This window comes from Tupaia chinensis, unplaced genomic scaffold, assembly GCF_000334495.1.
Source record: "Tupaia chinensis unplaced genomic scaffold, TupChi_1.0 Scaffold000099_1, whole genome shotgun sequence".
Taxonomy (NCBI): domain Eukaryota; kingdom Metazoa; phylum Chordata; class Mammalia; order Scandentia; family Tupaiidae; genus Tupaia; species Tupaia belangeri.
In genome coordinates, this window is record NW_006159563.1 from 606835 (window position 1) to 626400 (window position 19566).

At 42.0% G+C, this 19566-nt stretch overlaps 1 long non-coding RNA gene and 1 pseudogene across 1 annotated transcript in view; both read right to left on the bottom strand.

Annotated features, from left to right (window-relative positions):
• The window catches only part of LOC102499829 (uncharacterized), a 23463-nt gene extending 11442 nt beyond the window's left edge, over positions 1-12021 (bottom strand). The window contains exon 1 of the long non-coding RNA XR_001370014.1: positions 11866-12021. This is a non-coding gene — a long non-coding RNA (uncharacterized LOC102499829). The remainder of the gene's footprint in view (positions 1-11865) is intronic.
• Positions 12022-18772: 6751 nt separating this feature from the next.
• Positions 18773-19566, bottom strand: part of LOC102499399 (translocon-associated protein subunit alpha-like) — a 40243-nt pseudogene continuing 39449 nt past the window's right edge.

Here is a 19566-nt window from a genome sequence, read left to right on the forward strand (position 1 = left end):
CCTCTGTTTCTTTAAAATCCATAATCTGATGCCCTCCACACCCCATTCTAACTTCCTCGCCCTGTGTTTCAGAAATTCGTACCACCAATTCCTTCCTTGAGCATTTTCCTGCTGGAGTCTAATGTTACAAACACTATGCGTTAGGCTCTAATTCAGATCCTGGAAAATAGAAAAATACGCTTCACTTTCACTGGAGAAAAACTTGTTTTTCCCAAAAATAATGTAATAGAGAAATTACTATATCCATTTTCAGAAAATATTCAGATTGTTCGACTTTTTTCATTGTCATTCATTGTTCTTTTTTGTTTTTTCTTTTTCTTTTTTTATGGAGAGGTTTTCACCATAGGGTGCGTGTGCTCGCCAGACAACAGAGAGAGACAGAGAAACAGAAAGCGAGAAATAATCCCCAGGGGGGATGGCCATACCACAATCCCTTTTCCTCCATTCTCCTCTCCTGATCTTGGGCTCTCACGCACACGTGCCAGGTGTGAGTTTTAAGCCACTGGGTCCGGGACTCAAACCACAGTTAACTACATGGGAGTCTAGTGACATAGTCATTACACTAAGTGCTGGTCCCCTCATTCATCGTTCTTTCAGCTAAATTTAAGCATCTATTTTGTATCAGTCACTATGCAACATTCTAGAAATACAGAGATGAAAAGATCTGATTAACTAGCCAGTAGATGATATGGAGTTAAGACAGCTGGATCTCCACATGGCCAAGTGTACAGGTTGAATCGTGGCCCCACTGAATGGAAAATCACACCAGGCACATGTGTGTGTGCCCAAATGTCTGAGGAGAAATGGGGGGGAGGGGATGGCAGCATGGCCATCTTCCCTGGGGAGTGATCTCTCTCTTTCTGTCCTTGGAAAATGCACATATCCTATAGCAAACTAAACAAAAATAAAAATTAAAGATCTCATTATCAGGAATTCATAGTTTATAGAGGGGCTGAAGGGAGAAAGCAAGCAATTATGACGGACTCGAAAATAAATTGCTCCATGTGTAAAGAAAATGTATCACACAGGCACCTCTAACCAATGAGGTAGATCAGAGAAGGCATCCTAAGGGTGGCAACATCTGAAATGCTAATAAAACCAACAAATTGAATATTTGTGACACATAAAACATCTAATATGCTATTTATAAGCTATCATAATGTTAAGAAGAATAAATTAATATGTTCTCTTTATTGAGGAAAAAGCGAAGGAAGAGAGGTTAGGAGATTCGCTCTGGTTGTAAGTTTATGATTTTGTGCTAGATCTAGTGACATCTTCCATCTCTGCTCAATAAGCCTTTCCTTCTTCTAAGTCAAAGTGCACTGGAAATGTGGCAATTATTAATACATGCTAGTGCAGGAACAACAGGGTCTGCCTCCGGCCAGAGTCACTTATTGTTTATTCTGTGATTTCTCATGGTATCCTAAATAATTGAACACACCACGATTACCTAATAACGTTTGAAATCATCATATGCTATATACAATAATTCGGTCAACAATGGGCCAAAGATTATACCTCATAGCTTATGTGTGTAGTAGGTGATACCATTGGCTGAAGTACATCTTCACACAAGGACAACATCACCTGTTGACACATTTCTCAAAACATATCCCTGTCTTAAGTAATGCATGACTATATATTTTTAAAAATCCACAAATAGGGGCCAGCAGGTGATGTGGTAGTTAAGGCACTGGACTCTGACATGGCTGACTCTGGTTCAAATCCCAGACCTGGCATATTACTTTCTCACTTTCCCTGTCTCTCTCTGTCTCCCTATTGTAAGTACACATGCCTTATAGAAGATTTTAAAATATTAGTAAATAAAATTAAATAAATAACCCTAAAAAATATCCAGCTAATTAACTAACAGCTAATGAACTTCCGTGAGATATCTGATAATATTTATTTTATAAACAGTAAATAATAAACCCTAGATGTCAAAGCATTTGCTATTCCAGGATACAAGTAGACTATTCTCATGTGGAGAACATGAGGTCTTTAATGCAATGATTTAAAATATTTGTTGTTTAAAAACAAGTATAAATAGAATTCTATATATAACAGAACCCACAGTATTCACATTAAAAAATGCAAAGAAAATCAAAACCACCACTTCTTGAGTTCTAGTTCTCAATATTTGAGAGTGAACATACTCTTGAAGAGAAACTCCATAAAGGATAATATTTTTGAAAATAAGGTATGGTACCGGGAACCAGCAGTTAGCGTAATGGCTATGTCACTGGACTCCCACGTAGTCGACCGCGGTTCATGTCCCAGACCCGGTGGCTTAAAACTCACGCCGGGCACGTGTGCGTGCATGCCCAAGATCCCGAGAGGAGAATGGAGGAGAAGGGATTGCGGCGTGACCATCCCCCCTGGGGGGTGATTTCTCGCTTTCTGTCTCTATGTCTCTCTCTGTCTGTCTGGTGAGCGCACGCGCCCTACAGTGAAAATATCTCCAAAAAATAAAAAAATAAAAATAAAAATAAGGTATGGTACCAACACCGTCTATGGGACCAACTTTTAAATGGTACCTCGATTAGGTATTGTCTTTTTCTTTCCCTGGTAACTTTTTAGTTAGTAGAATTAAGAGTTTAATCAGTTACAAATAACCTTATAAAAGCTCATGTAATTAGTTAAATTGCCATAACTTGATTTAACTTGTCAATTATTCATCAGTGAACACAATAAACTAAAAATATCTTAGAGAACTAGAATTCAGAGATTGCCACTCTAAGATGCATCTCTTTGAATATTTAATTCCCTAGGGTATTATCCATTCAGTAAGTGTATTCAGCAAATGGTAATAAAACCTGAAGTCAGTCTTCACCCATTTTAATGGCCAATGGACTGCATCTCATATGTGAATTATAGATCCTTAGCAAGATTGAATCCATATAGTTCATGAAAGTCAGAACACTGGCAGTAGTTGTGGTCTTTTCATAATTACTTGGGTCCTGTCCTTTCCAAGAAAAAGAAAGCATCTTTACTATTTTATGTCTGGTTGTTTTTTCTAAACCTACTCAATATTAACTAATCTGAAAATGTGAGGCATTGCACTGGATGAGGCGTGTTGAATGCAGTGAAAGATCAGTTGAGGTCCGTAACTAGTTTATCCACGCTGACGGATGCTCCTTTTCCAACAGCGGTCATTGTGTTCAGCTGTAGTCTACCGCCAGTACCTGATCATCTTACTGTATTTCGGCACATGAAGCTATTCCAGGTCTTAGTTTGAGCCAACATCGATTCCCTTCCTAAGGTCATTCTTTATTTCCTTTTTCAAGTCATGTCACCGTAGACAGTGATGTGATAGTGATGCCTATGCTGCAGGGACTTTCACATCTAAGAAATTTCTTGAGTTTCTACTAAAGGCAACACAAAAGACTTGAGAAAATTCCAGACAGGGAATTTACACCTAGGGCAGCTGTGTATGGTTGAGCAGGTTGTGCCATGCACAGCGGAGCCGGGCCGAGGGGCACGAGGGTAAGTTGAAATCCAGCCTCTTTCTCAATTTGGCCAGATAACATTCTGAGGAAAGTCTGTTGACAGGTAGGAGGTGCCTCTGTGTATATCATACTCCTGAGAAGAGACCTGTTTGCTAATTAATACCTTATGTGCCAGGGTCAGTTCCAACGCCCGTCACTATTTTTACTAAAGGTAATCTTCTAGTACAAGAGATGGTGGATATTTTTTAATTTTGCTATGCCTTTAAGATAGTCAGAAAATTTTCTGCCTTGGGAAAATCCTAAGAATAAAATCGAAAAGTGTAGCTTTTGTCTTTATCCCCCCTTTCACTGACTATGCAGTCATATGTTGTACTTAAAATGAGTTAGAGAGGGGGAACCAGCAGTTAGTGTAATGGCTATGTCGCTGGATTCCCACATAGTCGACTGCGGTTCGTGTCCCGGACCCGGTGGCTTAAAACTCACGCCCGGCGCGTGTGTGTGCGTGCCCAAGATCCCGAGAGGAGAATGGAGGAGAAGGGATTGTGGCGTGACCATCCCCCCTGGGGGGTGATTTTTCGCTTTCTGTCTTTATGTCTCTCTCTGTCTGGCAAGCGCACGCGCCCTACAGTGAAAATCTCTCCAAAAAAAAAAAAAAAATGAGTTAGAGAGGTCTTCTCTTTCTCCTTGTATTCCTGCCTTTAAAAACAACTGGGCCAGTTATTATTGGAATGTATTAGATGATTTATACACTGGACAGGAAGCAGAAACAAAAAATTCAAGCCAATCCTGGTCTGGTAAGTAAGGGAGCTGGATCCCACATGGCCAACCACGTGGTTCAAATCCCAGCCCCAGTAGCTTGAAAAACACAATGGGCTCGTGTGTGTGTGTGTGTGTGTGTGTGTGTGTGTGTGTGTGCACCCCAAGTCCGGACAGGATGGAGAAATGGAGAAGAAGGAATTGTGGTGTGGCTATAACCTACGGAAAAGTGCTTTCTTCTCCTTTTTGTTCTCTCTGTCTCTCTCTGGCAAGATCACATGCCCTCTGGCTTAGAAACAAAATTTAAAAATTCTATAATATTTATTATACAACAAATGATTGTTGAGTGTGCTTTGATCTAGGGATCATATTCTGCCTTAACTCAGATACCTACTAATAATGATAGTAGAATTTGGTGCAGAGAAGGGAACTGTTAACAACTGTTCACCAACTGAAAAAACTCTTTCATTTCATTGAAACCTTTTCATAATACCTAAGATTTTTATTTTTGACTTTTCTTTAAGAAAATACTTTTCATCTGTGAGATGTTTAGTTAGTCTGCCAAGATTTATTTTTTAATGATACTTGCAAAATATTTTAGTTACTTTTCCCATTTAAGCATGCTAACTGAATATGTGTAACTTTGTATTATAGTTTATGGTCTGTGTTGCATATGATGAAAAATAAAATGTGTTGAAAGGCAGAGTATTGTGATTTTGAAAATTTGACAGGAAGTTCCAGCTCAGCTTTTAACAGAACACTGCCATAAATTAAATGCAAATGAAGCACTGATTTATAGTCTATGGAAATTAATATTAAAAACATTAAAATAAGACAGCCACAGTGACACAGTGGTAGTGCAATGTTCCATGATGCCAAAGCCATATAGGAAGATCCTGGGTTCACATCCCAGGGTTTCCCTGTGCACACTGGGTGTGCTCACTGAGGATCCTGGCTGGCTGATTTGGGGGCTGGATCACAGCATTGGGACCTTGTCGAATGTACATCTCTCTCTCATGGAAGAAATAATTTCATTTGAAAACATTAAAATATCAGGGACTAGCTGGTAGGCATAGAGGTTAAGGTGCTGAGCTCCCACATGGACTAATGAGGTTCAAGTCGTGGACCTGGCAGCTTGAAACTCACACTGGGCACATGTGCATGTGTGCATGCCCAAGATCCCAAGAGGAGAATGGAGGAGAAGGGATTGCAGCATGGCCATCCCCTAGAGGATGATTTCTCACTTTCTCTATCTCTGTGTCCCTGGCAAGCACATGCACTCTATAGCAAAAATCTCTCAGAAATAAATAGATAAATAAAATACTAAAAATATATCTTTCTTCAGTTTCTGTTTTGAGTATATTTACTTCCACAATTGTGTGGAAATAATAGCAATAGTTTCTCTATACAAGTCGTATTTCTTTCTGTTAGTTTGCCCTTTGGTGTATGAGAATTTATAACTCTGCCTAAATAAAAATGTGCTTGGCCCCTATCACAAAAATGAGCCTTGAAACAATAACTGCGGCTGAGTTAGAATTTACTTCTGTGTCAAGAACGTTTAATAGAAAATATTCATTCCAATGAAGTGGTTTCTGTATCATGAGTTAACTTTTAATAAAAGTAGTATCCACGTGAGAGTTGTAGTCTTCCCTCTGCTACCTATTTGGTTTCCAAAGAAAGAGCTAGTTATTCAGTCTCAAACAGTCTGGCATTATTCAAAGATTAGAAACGCGTAAGCTTGAATATTATTAGCATATTCTAAGTTTGGTGTTTTAAATTGCATGTTTTATCTGTAAAGCTAACTCTCCCAAATCTATGTCGCAGGAATGTACCGGAGATCCTTCGAAATTCTGTGGCACCTGTTGACATACAAATCTTCCATTTGTGGATATACTTCTTTAGACTGATACACCCAAGATGCCTATATGTACAAAGATTTACTATTGCTAATATCATCCACTAATCAGGTGGCTTGATGGGCCACCCAAGCAGCTCTGGAGCCACTTGGCAGGCAGGGAGTTTGGCTCCCCAGCTGAACTATACACTCCAGGTGCATGCCCAGGGTAGCTGGGAAGACTTGGCAGGGGTTGGGGATGGAGGGATCATGGTCGAGATCCTGTTGGGGTGCTTGTCTCTCTGTCTCTCATTCTTATAAATAAATTAACAACAACAAAAATTATCAGTCAATGAATCTTTTCTTCTCTGAAAGAGAAGTCTCAAATTTAGAATCAGATAGCCCTCCTAGTTTCAGATCCTCTCTTTGTGGTTTACTAGGAGTTTTTCCTCCAGAATGTTTTTCCTCTGGAAATTTATAAACTAGATCTGAAATACACACACACACACACACACACACACACACACACACACACATACTCAATCTTCAAAAATGGTGTATATATATAAAACTTAGATTTATCTCTGATACTTATAATAGGTACTCAATAAGTTTGATGACTTCTTTTGGTATTATTTTTGCTTTTTTTCCACTGTGGCAGTAATATTTTCATAAGCTACAAAAGTAGGTATACAAAAGTTGTTACTTTATTTATATTTCATCCAAGACAATTCTCCCTACCACCACCACACACAAAAGTAATTTAAGCATTCCCAAAAACATCTGTTACTTCATCGATTCCTAAATTATTTTTAAGAATTCACTAATTTCTTCTCTGATTCTGATAAATTTACTGATTTCCCCTACCAGTTTTTTATCTTGGGTTTAAGGCTAAGCTTAGGACACAGAGAAGGTGACGTGTCTTCTCCAGACAGCCAGTTCTCCATTGTCGTTGGTGTCTGCTGGGGCAGATTGAACTAACAGATGCATCTCTGCCCCCATTCATGTCTCATGGTGGTGGTCTTTTCTCTGTCTGGCCAGTTACTCCTCCATCAGGCTGCTAGCAGCTACTACCCGTACCCTGACTTCTGCCTTCGCTGATGCTGGGCCCTTCTTTGGGTGTCTAGGAAGATTTATTAGAATCATCCCATGAGTACTTTCATGCATTGCTCACAGTCCCACACAGATATCTATTCTCTACAGATATTGGCTGAGTGAATAAATGCATGGATGCATGAAGGAACAAACAAATCTCGAGTTTCTCTACAGGGAGGAACACCTGGAACTGTCCTCAGACACTCTGCATCCTTTCTCACTCAAACCCACTCTAGGGAACCCAGGACAGTATTGTGTAAGCACACCTGTGAGGCTGCCAGCACCCGGAATTCTGAGCTGACAGTGGGTCACAGTGCCTTCTGTTCTTGATTGCAGTCTTCCACGCCACAATTGGGAAACTTGTAAATTTAGAAATAGTTGATTAGGGGCTGGTAGGTGGTGTGGTGGTTAAGGGTACTAGGCTTCCACATGACTGACTGTGGTTTGAGTCCTGGACCCGGCAGCTTGCTTTTTCTCTCTCTCTCTCTGTCCTTCTCTGATAAAATTTAAACAAACAAATAAATAAAGTTAAATTAAATGAGTCTTTTAAAAAAGAGAAATGGTTGATAAGGTTTAAAAAAAGAGAGAGAGGAAAAAGGAAAAAAACACACTCTTAAAAAGTCTAACTCATCCAAATATCCAAAACTGTGTCTCCACATTCATTATCTTTTTAGTTTAGAAAGCATGTTTTGAAAAGAGTCACTAATACGTCTCAACTGTCTTATTGTCCCTGACATTAGTGTCAAATACAAGCTTTAAAAAAAAGAAATTGCATGAAGTTTCTCCTTCAGTTCCCAGGTCCAGCAAAGCTCCTTGCACACAGAACTTCAACCCAGCTTGTTCCAGCTGCAGGACTGCAGCTTTCAAGGAGCCATTCGGAGAGTGAGGGGAGTGTTCCCTGTGGCAGTGTCCCCTTAAGGGCCGCAGAGCCAGAGCCACCACTCCGAGTCTGCCAGTCTCTCTGCCACGTGAAGACTATTACTCGGCCTAACGGAATGGTTCCTGGAAGCCGTCTTCACAGCAGCTCGCTGCCCAGCGTTACTACACTGCAACTACAAATAGGCGCGGAGTTTACGATTCTCCGCCAAAAATCCGAGAGCAAAGTGCAATATCTTCTCATTTTCTCTTGTTCATTCTCATTCCTATTTTACCCAAGAAAAGATGGCTTAGGTGTAAAATAAATAAATAAATAAAATAAATCATGACTTAGATGTAGAAATAGAAATAGAAAGTTGTTTGAACTTTGAAAGTCTTTTGAAGATCTGAATACCTAGCCTTTGTGACAGAAAGGGTCAGCACTGTTAGATGTGTGTGTGTGCGTGCAAGCAAAATATTTAAGATGCTCTGATCCAGGTCACCCTAGAGGACAAGAATGTAATATGGTATCAGAGCAGCAAATCTGACTGCCCACTATGAAGAATCCCTGGGATTTCTGGTCTCTTCAAATTCCTCTTCTCTGGGCTCAAAGACGCCTCCACAAGGGTTCCTGTATGCTCTTTTCCAATTCTTCCATCCTGTGGCATTCTCTATTTCCTCCATCGTTCTGAAAACGAATAATGTGGTTTTTCACTTTGGTGTCATCGTACTTGCTCCTAGACTCATTCCAGTAAAATCTGCCCGGTACCAATGAAAACATCTTTGTTTCTTATTTACCTGTTAGTTCAGCAGAAGTCCTCCATACTAGCCCCATCCGGGAAGTTACAGTTTCCTGCTGGGACCCCTCTCATCTGTGTTTTCAGCTGTAGATGCCTAACACCTATGCCTGGAGGTGACCAGAATGCCCACCAGGCTGTACTTAAAAATCACCTTCCCACCCAACTTTCACCCATCTCCCCCATGACCACCTTCTTTTAAACCTTGACAGTTTCCTTATTTTTACTGAAAACAGGTTTTTTTGTTGTTGTTATTGCTGTTTTCCTGAATGATCTGCTCAGAGAGAAAGGAGGCCTAATGACCCATGAACGCAAGACACATCAGTTCGGCAAATCTGCTGCCCTGCACAAGCCACGTAGAAGCTCACTCAAAGATCTCCCCCTGGTGGCCTTACTCATTAAGACAAATCAGCTTGGCAATAAGGGAACCCTTCAAGCTCTCAGGATTGCTGCTAGGAGGAGATGAAAAAAATATAGAGGTTAAAATGGCATCTCAAAGAAGCTAGCAAGAGAAGTTTGTGTATTCTTTGATAGATGGAAAGATGGTAATAACAATGAATTCTTTTAAGTTCTCGTTGGCACAACATATATTTTGTTACCTTTCTTTTAGGCAAAGCTATTGTTAAGAAGCATGAAAAAAATTTTTTAGAGGTTTTTGTCTTAGGGCAAGTGTGTTCAATGGTGAGAGAGAGAGAGAGACAGTGAGAGAGAAAGTGAGAAATCACCCCCTGCCAAGGTGTATGGCCATACCCTAGTCTCTTCTCCTCTATTCTCCTCCTGGGGTCTTGGGCACACACACACACACACACACACATGTCCCCAGCATGTGTTTCAAGCCACCAGTTCTGGGACCTGAACAATAGCTGGCCGCATGGGAGTCAAGTGATGTAACCACTATGTCATCTGCTGTCCCCAGGAAGCATGTAATTCTTTACAAAATAAGGGGGAGTTCGAGAATATACGGTGGTAGGGAGGGTTGTTCGGTGGTCATTCTGTCAGTGTGAGTGAAAAGGATGTTTCGCAGTATGAAAAGAGCCTGTTTGCTGTGATAGTGTGACTTCATATTTTCCAGGTTACGGAGACGAATCTTGAGGAGGAAGACAAACTACACAAAATAAGAGTCATAAAATCGTCATCGTGAAAGCATTATTGAGTGGAATGGGGATGACCAAGAAGAAAAAGCAGGTACCCCAAAGCAAGGAGAAATGCTTGCTGTTCAAAAGTATCTATTAAAAGCAGATCAAGGTTGAAAAATGCCTTGGCAACACCAACTGCAGCACCGAGTCCGTGAGATTGCCCATGGCCCTAGTTATCCAGTTGTTTTATTCCAGGAGCTCCCTCGCTGACTTTCTAAAAATATAATAATAAGTTGATTTATTTACTTCTTCCATGAATGAGCAAGCCAGAGAGAGACAGAGACAGAGAGAGAGCATCCTCAAAAGGATATGTGTGCCATGACCCACTCCCATCCTGTGTTTCATCACTGTGCCACCTTCTGCCCTGACCTCCAACTGCTTTTTGTTTTTTTTTAGAATTACTCTTTTATTGTATTTATTTATTTATTATTCTATTTATTACTATTATTTTTATTTTTAATCTGGCCCATGAGAGAGAATGAGAAAGCAAGCCTCCAGGTCCACAGCTCAAATGGTGGTTGGATCTGTGGGAGTCCAGCACCTTACCCTCCCTCGACCGACTTTTAACACGCCCAGCACCACTGCCACCATCACGAACATCGATTCCTGCATCTGGAGAAATAAGAGTTTTCACTTCAAGGAACGAGATCCTCTATCCTGTCTATTCTGCTCGTTTGCAATGATTTCTTTTAAAGTGTTCCCATGGAGGAGCTAGTGCCCTGTAGCCAGTGAAGCCAGTTCCTAGGAAGACTGTGTGTGTGTGTGTGTGTGTGTTCTTGCACTCATTCCACTTAGCAGAGTACGGGTCTCACATCCCCTCAAAAAATCAGAACAGACTGTCATTTTGTTCAGAAAAAGGCTTGGGGTGCAATGCTAAAAACTCCTGTTGGGGATCTTTCAGTTTGTAATGTATTTTGACCGAGTGGGCTTTTTATCTCTGCCTCAGTAACCTCCGTCTTATCACGAAGCAGGAGCCAGCTGCCTTCCTTCAGGTGCCATTCTGACAGACACAACAGACAGCCCTCTCCCTCCCTATCACACGTTTATCTAGACTTCCTCAGAGTGAGGACGCTTTCTCGGGCTATTTACTCTCAGAAGCAGAGGAAAAGTCCTTGCTTCAAAGACTGAGCCGCTGTTTCCTGCAGTCAGACCCACACAGGCTGAGGGACACACGGAAGCATGGTAATCAGCCATTCCTTCATGCTCCACATTAAATTGTGACACGCATGGGGGTGTTCAAAAGGTGCGCAGCCCAGTATATTTTACTGCAGTAACTACACATTAATGTAGTTGAAAGTGGATTTAGAAGTGAGGGAGAGATTTAAAGAACAGTCTCATGGCTCGGCATGAATTTGTCTGGTTTAGACCAGTCCGTTCTAGTTGTGCAAAACCGCAGCAATAAACAGACCATTCATACAGCAGTGTGTGTTCATTGTGGCAGCGTATTTTGCTTAAAATCTTTTGAATTAGGCCATGAAGAATTTGGGCATAAATCCATTTCAAACCCTCACACTGTCTCAGGGGTGGCCAACATAAAGAGAGGTGCCAAAAATGCCATGTGGGTTAATTTTAAGATTCCTGCGTCCCGGCTACATTTGTGATTTGATTCACTGCCACCTACAAATCCTACCTACAAAATCCCACCACACACTGGAGCTATCCACACCCTCACGAGAACGGACATGACAGACATGCTTTCCTTTCCTAACTCCAATCTGGAGTCATTACTGAGACGTGAGCTTATAGTCTCCCAGTTCACGTCCTATCGTGTCACAAAGGAAGATATTGGGTTCTTGACATTCTCTTTTTATAAGGTCACCAATTCCTGTGTTACGCTATGATTTTTGAAATAGTCCATCGTCTCGGGTCAAGGAAAAGGACTATTAATTGACCGATGAATGTTACATAAAGCAATAACGGATGGCTCTATTCATTGTACTTACTATGTGCTAATACTGAGGGACGGCCGCCTCGATTTTTCTCATTTAACTCCTGTGAGAGTCCTGTGAGGTAGTAATATCACCTCCACGTTACACGGGAGGACATTAAAACACAGGGTGTTTAAGTATTCTGGTGGTGTAGAGTGGAACCAGGCTATGGGCCTGTAGAATCTGACCTCAGAATTCACATTCTTTGTCACTAAGCTCACGTGACCAGATTCTATTTGCTAAGCATTTTGCCTTCTGTACTGTGCTATGTGTTTATTTGGAAATGGATTAAAAAAAAAAAAAGACAAAAATTACTTTCATGTTAAATTTTAATTTCCAAATCAACCTATAACTTTAGTTTTAGTTTGTTTGATTGGTTTTTAGAGAGCTTTTTTTTTGCCATAAGGCACATGTGCTCACCAGAGAAACAGAGAGAGACAGAGAGATGGGAAGTGAGAAATCACAACCCCCATCCCCCAGAGAGGATGGCCACACCACAAACCCTTTTCCTCCATTCTCCTCTTGGGAGTTTAGGCACGCATGTACATGTGCCCTGGGTGAGTTTTAAGATGCCAGGTCCAGGACTCAAACCATGGTTGGCCACATGGGAGTCCTGTGATGTAATCATTATGCCATCTGCTGGTCCATAACTTTATTTTTTAAGAAGGTTTATGTATTTATTTTACCCATTAGAGCATTAGAGAAGGAGATGCATAGAAGACAGGCACCGCCAACAGGGTCTCTATCCCATGATCCACGCCAGTCTCGGCCAGCCTGGATCACAGGTACACATGTACACATGCCTGGCACGTACATGGAGACCTCAGGACATGAACCTAGGACTTTATTCTGTGAATCCAGCATCACTGAGCCTTACACTTCTGCTCTGTCACTGACTCGGCCCCAGGTTGTAACTTTAAATAGGTACCTTGTTCGCCACTGTCTCCAGCTTTCATAGAACCAGAATTCATTAAACTCTTCCATGGACTCTTCTCATAGAGCTCAGATATTTGGGATACATCTCAGAGTCAAGGAGTGTTTTTTAATGGAAACATCAAACGCTAATACAGAGAGTCTTCATGCACTCATATTGACTACTGAGGATATTTAGCAATTCTTTGTTTAGGCAAGTGATAGACATGAGATAAAGCAGATTAAATCCAACACATTGACTATGACTTCTTGCCCTGGGTACCAAGTGGGCCTGCAGCAGCCAGGGTCTTCAGGAAGCAGCATGTCAAAGGGCAGCTGTCCGTGTCAGATATGCCACAGGACGGCTCATGTCCAGTGAGACAAGACATGCTGTGCTGGGGGCTGCAGGAGCCCAGTTCCTTCCTCTCCACGATGAGGCTAGCCTGCAGCTTTCCTCCTTATCTTTCGAAGTTCTAGAAATACACAATAATGACTACAGCTTCCCAGGGACTGTTTTTCCAGCTTGAATCCTGTAGCCAAAGAATCTTCCCCACACCGTTTAGTTTCCTGCTTTCCCTATTCACCCCTACCCATCGTTGATGGCATTAGAGTTGAAAAGAATATACAACACCTCCAAGCCTTCATTTCCCTCTTCTTTGCTAGCAAACTCTTCATTTGATTCAGGGTTTCCCTCTCCCAAAAAAGCTAACTCCTTGGTTTTGTGTCTGTCTGATTTTCCACTGTTTGCTTTGCCTGTGACAAGACGAAGGATGGAGGGTTAGAGCGTGGGCTACGGCTGACCAATAAGATGCCACGGAATAATCCCTGGTGAGAGAGGTAAACACCAGTCACAGTGCAGGCAGCTACGAGGAAATGTGATTGACACACACCATAAAGCACTCTGGAAGCCCTGAGGAAGAAGACATTAAGTCTGCCAGTAAAAACTGTCATATAAAGTCCAGAAAAGCAGCACGGAGGTGGTGACATTAGAGAAATACCTAGAAGAACGAGGGGGAGGCTTTTATTTGTTGAAATGGGGAGAAACATTCTGAGTGAACAGCATATGTCAAAGCACCAAATACAGTTATGTTTGGATGAAAGAGAGGACTCCAGAGTTAGATGAGAGTATCTATAAGCAAGTGGCAGAAGGAAGCTGAAAAGGTGGGCTGAACCCAGACTGGGAAGCATTGTAGATGCCCTCCTTAAGGGTACAGGCTTATCCTCAGGCAATGACGAGCCAGGAGACTTTTACACCAAGTGCCTGATCATGCAGGTTTTACTGTCACTGGAAAAGGTCAGAATAATTGTGCCTTAAACATCGCGAAAGTTTATCCCTCTCTCACACACTGATCCGAGTATAAGCCATCGAGTGGTGATAGTCAGCACCGTGTTGCTGGCGTCCCGGACCGCTTCCACATTGTTGCCAGGCCACCAGAAACAGGTCGCCTCAAATGACCGATGCAGCCCCCTCCATCGCATCTGCATCCCAGCCAGTGGGAAAAGAGAAAGGGCACAAAGGACATTGTCTTGTGTTTTCCTTTGTTTCTGTTTTCATTTTTATTTTACCAAAGCATATGTGTGCTTGCTAAGGAGAGACTGTGTGTGTGTATGTGTATGTGTGTGTGTGTGTGTGTGTGTGTGTGTGTGTGAGAGAGAGAGAGAGAGAGAAAGGACAAGCATGTAGCCCCCACCACAGGACATAAACATGCCGCAATCCCTTCTCCTCCATTTTTCCTTTTAGGATTTTAGGTACAAATGCACAAGAATCCAGCGTATTTTTGAAGCCACCAGGTCTGAGATTCAAACCACATGGTCAGCTATGCTGGCTCCTGCTGCTTTAACCACCAGGGCCCTGCCCCGTCCTCTTTGCATTCATCAGCGGGCATCTGTGCCCATCAGCTCTCTGTGTATTCCCTTGGACAAAACCCAGTCCCATGGTCATAACTAGCTACAAGGGGGACAGGGACATGCATTCTTCAGCTGAAACGTCTGTTACATTGATGAAGGGAAGGATAAATATTAGAAAGCGGCTCGCCTTCTCCTTCTCACAGAAGCATAAAATATGTGACCATGCTTGAGACACCTGCTTCTAGAAAGTGAGCAGAGTGCCTAGAGAGAAGGAGGAGATTAATTAGGATAGCCAGCACCTGGATGTGGGCCAACGCCCCGAATTAAAGCAGTGACCATAGAAGTAGTGAAAGGAAAGCCCGTGTTGTAGGGCACGCATCAGAAAGCCCCAGAAGCTGGCACATGCACTACTGAGGCAAGTGTCGCCGAGAGCATGGCTCCTGCCTACTTTGCTAAATTGCTCCACTGAGCAGCAGCAGCCTGAGAACAGCCACTTCAGGCAATCCTCTTTTCTGATCCTATATTAACTCATGCTCTCCTCTGGCCACTGTGAACCGAATCGCTGCTGCCCTCTGCTTGGTATCACAGTGCCCTCCTGAGCCCAAAGCCACACACAGGGCTCGAGCTAGCCTGACGAGGGTGGATCAGAGGTGGTAATTAGTGGTAGACTCTTCATGCACCATTGCCTGTGGGGCACTTCACTCTCTAGACTGATTCTAGCTGCACTGTTAGCAATTTTTCCTGTTTTTAATTTTTTTTTTGGACTGACTGATATAATACACTATAAATGATGAACTCATAAAGCCATTTGTTCCTGTTCTTTAGTGTACAGAGGGAAAAGCATAACCTTCGTCCAGCTGCCTGATGATTCCCAAGATCTAAATTAAGCATGCACATTCATGTCTCACCACTAATATAACCTGGCTACAAGTCAAGATGCTTCCCTCTACGTGCATGTAAAACATAGTTATATTAAAAGGGTGTCATATACATTTACATAACTTTTCAAAGCCTTCGTGTATATTTTTTATAATCAAAGTGCTTGAGTTCAGAATTAAATGAATTATTCTGTGATTGGAAACAGAGATTGATCTCATTGAAATACCTCCTCTTATTAAATATATTGAGAGAATAGCTGTCACCCACAGAGGACTTCTACCTTAGATGAAGCATAACCTCTCTTTTCCTTTGTGATAAGCAGTTCCTGTTGCCATGATCTCTAAGGCAAAAACTAAGCTAGTTTGGCTCAAAGGGTTTTCATGTCTCTGATCCTCTACTGAAGCTGCTCGCTGTGACTGAAATATCCCTCCTCACTTTTTTCATCTGGAAGCAGCCTCATCATCATAAAAGCCTACCCTGGAAGTCACCTTATCTTTGTGTCAGGCAAATTGAAGGGTCAGAAGGGTTGGTCACACACAATGTCTAGTCTTATGGTTCCTTGAATTCCTCATGTCTACCATGTCCTCACTTCACAGAAGCTGGCCACTCCATTTTCAAGACCATGCCACCATCAACATACAGTCCCGTGTGGCTTAAGGATGGAGATCCAATCTGAGAAATGCATCCTTAAGTCATTTCTTCATTGTTCAAACATCACAGACTATACTTGCACATAGGAAAAGCTACTACACTCCTGAGCTGTAAGGTTTAGCCTATTATAAACTTACGGGATCACAGTCGTGTATGCAGTTTGTGGTTGACCTAAATGTCATTAGGCAGTGCATGAGATTATATTACTTCCTAATATTTTGAACTTTAGTATTTCATTCTCTAATCATGCTGGAGGTTTTTTTATTGTCATTATTATTTGCTAGAAGGTACATGTGCTTGCTGGAGAGAGACAGAGGGGGAAAGTGAGAAAGCATCCCTCAAGTGAGATGGCCATGCTACCATCCCTTCTCCTCTTGGGATTTTGGGCAGGCATACACACATGCCCAGTGTCCTTTATAAGCCATTGAGTCTGGGACTCAAACCACACACTCCTACATGTGGAATCCAGACACTCTAACCAGCAGGCCACCAGTTGGCTCCACCTACCATTTCTATTCACCAGGATCTATCTCTTCTTTACTCTCATACAATTGCTCTTTGTTCTCCTACAGACCTTCATGTCCTAGACTGAAACAATTCATCCCAACTAATCTAGACCCTACCTCCCTAGCGTCCTCAACTCCTCAATAAAATAAATATTCATCCGAGGCCTGAAATAATAGGTTAACAATAATAATGTGTGATTTAATGAGCAACCGTCCTCCCCTGTTTCACCACATGCCCCTAGTGTACTGATGCTGCAAATCTTTGTCCTTACACCAGTCCCAGATGGTGTCTTCAGGGCCTGCATTTGGACTAATGTCACAGGTCTCAGGACCATGCACACTGCTGCCATGACAAACTCTCCATCTCCGTTTCCTTCTGGGTGCTTGTGCAGTTGCCCAGTAATCTTTCGCCTCCCCTTGGCCAACACCACCTCACAAGCCCCACAATGGTGTTCCAAATCTAAACTGTTACCACCGTCCTCAGTCTCACACCACTATCAAGGACGCTTCACTCAGAGAACAGGCAGTTTATGCTATTATAGCTCCTGGTCACCCTTGCCCAGCTCCGCCCATGACAGCTCCATTTGAGTTCCTCTCTCTTGCTCTAGAACAGCAAGACCAGCCCCTCCCTCTGCTCCAAGTCTGCAGCCACCCCCCCCAACCTACTCTTCCCTGTCCCTCTGTCATTCCTTTCCTCTACTTTTCTTCTTTCTACACTTTTTGGTATTACAAAGTAAAGACATGAGTTTTAATACTTAGTCTGTATTTATTAATTCTGTGACAACAGAAAGAGACTATCATAGCTGTATTTCAATTACTCTACATGATAAATAGGAATAATTAAACCACCACATTCAATGTCAGTTTGTCGTGAAGATAACATGCAATAGCTGGCACGTGCTATTCTCCTACTGGACATGTCCACAGCCACCCACACTCTTGCTTTCCAGACACAACTGCAGGGTAGACAACTACCCCACACCTGATGTTATAAAATACAAGGGACTTCAAAAAGTTCAACCTGCAGTTGGCGTAATGGCTATGTCGCTGGATTCCCATGTAGTCAACCACAGTTCAAGTCTCGGACCTAATGGCTTAAACACAGCAGTCACGTGTGCATGCGTGCCCAAGATCACGAGAGGAGAATGGTGGAGAAGGGATTACAGCATGGCTATGCCCCTGGGAGGTGCTTTCTTGCTTTCTCTCTCTGTCTTTCTGACAAGCGCTTGCACCCTATAGTAAAAAACCTCTTCCCACCCCACGCCAAAAAAAATAGGAAAGAAGTTATGGGAAAATGAACCCCCCAAAAAAAACCATGCTGTGGTTTTAATAATATCATTTCCTGTTAATTTTTGGCAACTCATCATAGTACCCATCTCATTATGATCACTTACTAGGTAGATGAGTAACTTGAATAAGTTGCAACAGGTGAGAATTTTAATCACCAAACTTTCTACAGATTATTTGCACTTATTTCTCTATTTCTTAATAAGTCCTAACTTTTTTTTTGTCTGGAGAGATTTTTGCTATAGGGCATGTGCGCTTGCCAGAAAAACAGAGAGAGAGACAGAGACAGAGAATTAGAAATCATCCCCAGGGGGGATGGCCATGCCACAATCCCTTCTCCTCCATTCTCCTCACAGGATCTTGGGCATGCACACACATGCGCCTGGCGTGAGTTGAAGCCACAGTGTCCAAGACTCGAACTGCGGTCGACTACTTGGGAGTCCAGTGACATAGCCATTACACCAACTGCTGGTCCCATCCTAACCTATGTTAAACTGACACCCCCCTCTACCATTTCTTCAACATTACCAGTATGACCAAATGATTATGAAATCCAGCTTTGAACCACTTAACAGGTTTGATTATTCCCCCTTCATATACATTGTACATAGGTTTTACTATTTTATTTTTCACACACATAGATTTTAATAGTTTTTTAAAAACCCAGTTGGTTACTTTAGAAAAAAATGAGTGCAGAGCATTTCAGCAATATTACTGCCCCAAACTACTCAGTCCACATGTGAGTTGTAGTTGTCGTCTATGGTGATATGACATCTCTGCACTCATCCCCATCAGGCCAAACACAGCAGTGAAGACTGAATTGTTGCAGAAAGGAGCAATTACTCATCAGACCCCACTGCTCTCTCCTGTGCCCGTTTCCTGGGCAACCTTCTTGGTGAAGCTTTACAGTTCTGATTCAGTTTCCTGAGGAATCCAATTCACATCAGCATCCTTCTGATTTGATGTACCCATTTGTACTTTCTGAAGGAGTCTCTAGATTCTAGAAGCTGATGGAGACCAACAACAACCAGAAACCCAAGACCAGAAAGGAATATATACATAAAGAATGTTTCTCCTCCTCTAACCATCCTCTCTTCCATTAACTGCCACTTACTGAAGACAGCATCTTGGAATTCATTGCCATTCAAATCTTTGTAATTCAGATCAATGGCCGGACCAAACATTCTCCACCCTGCAGGAATGAAAGAGTCCTCAAAAGTTGGCTGTCTCTGAGGTGGCACTACAGTTTTCAGAGAGAGAGCAGTGACATTCTGGATATAAAAATTTTAGCCCTGAGCATAACAGAGTGAGGCATCAAGGATTCAATATTAAAATCATCTGTGCCTTTGTTCGTAAAGCCCACCAGGAACTTCACAATGTTGTTTGCTGGAAAAACTCCTTTTATAAACAAGAAGGTTGTGTCTATACTCACTAAAGCTTCAGGTTCATCAGATCTTTTTCTCTCATCTTCTGCCTAATCTGTGGGTTCATCTTCTTCTATCTCAGCTTCATCATTTTTAAAAAAAAAAAAATTCATTTAATTTTATTTATTCACTCATTTGTTTTTTTAAAAAAAATTTGACCAGAGAGAGAGAAAGTGAAACAGCAAGCCATCAAGTCCAGGACTTGAACC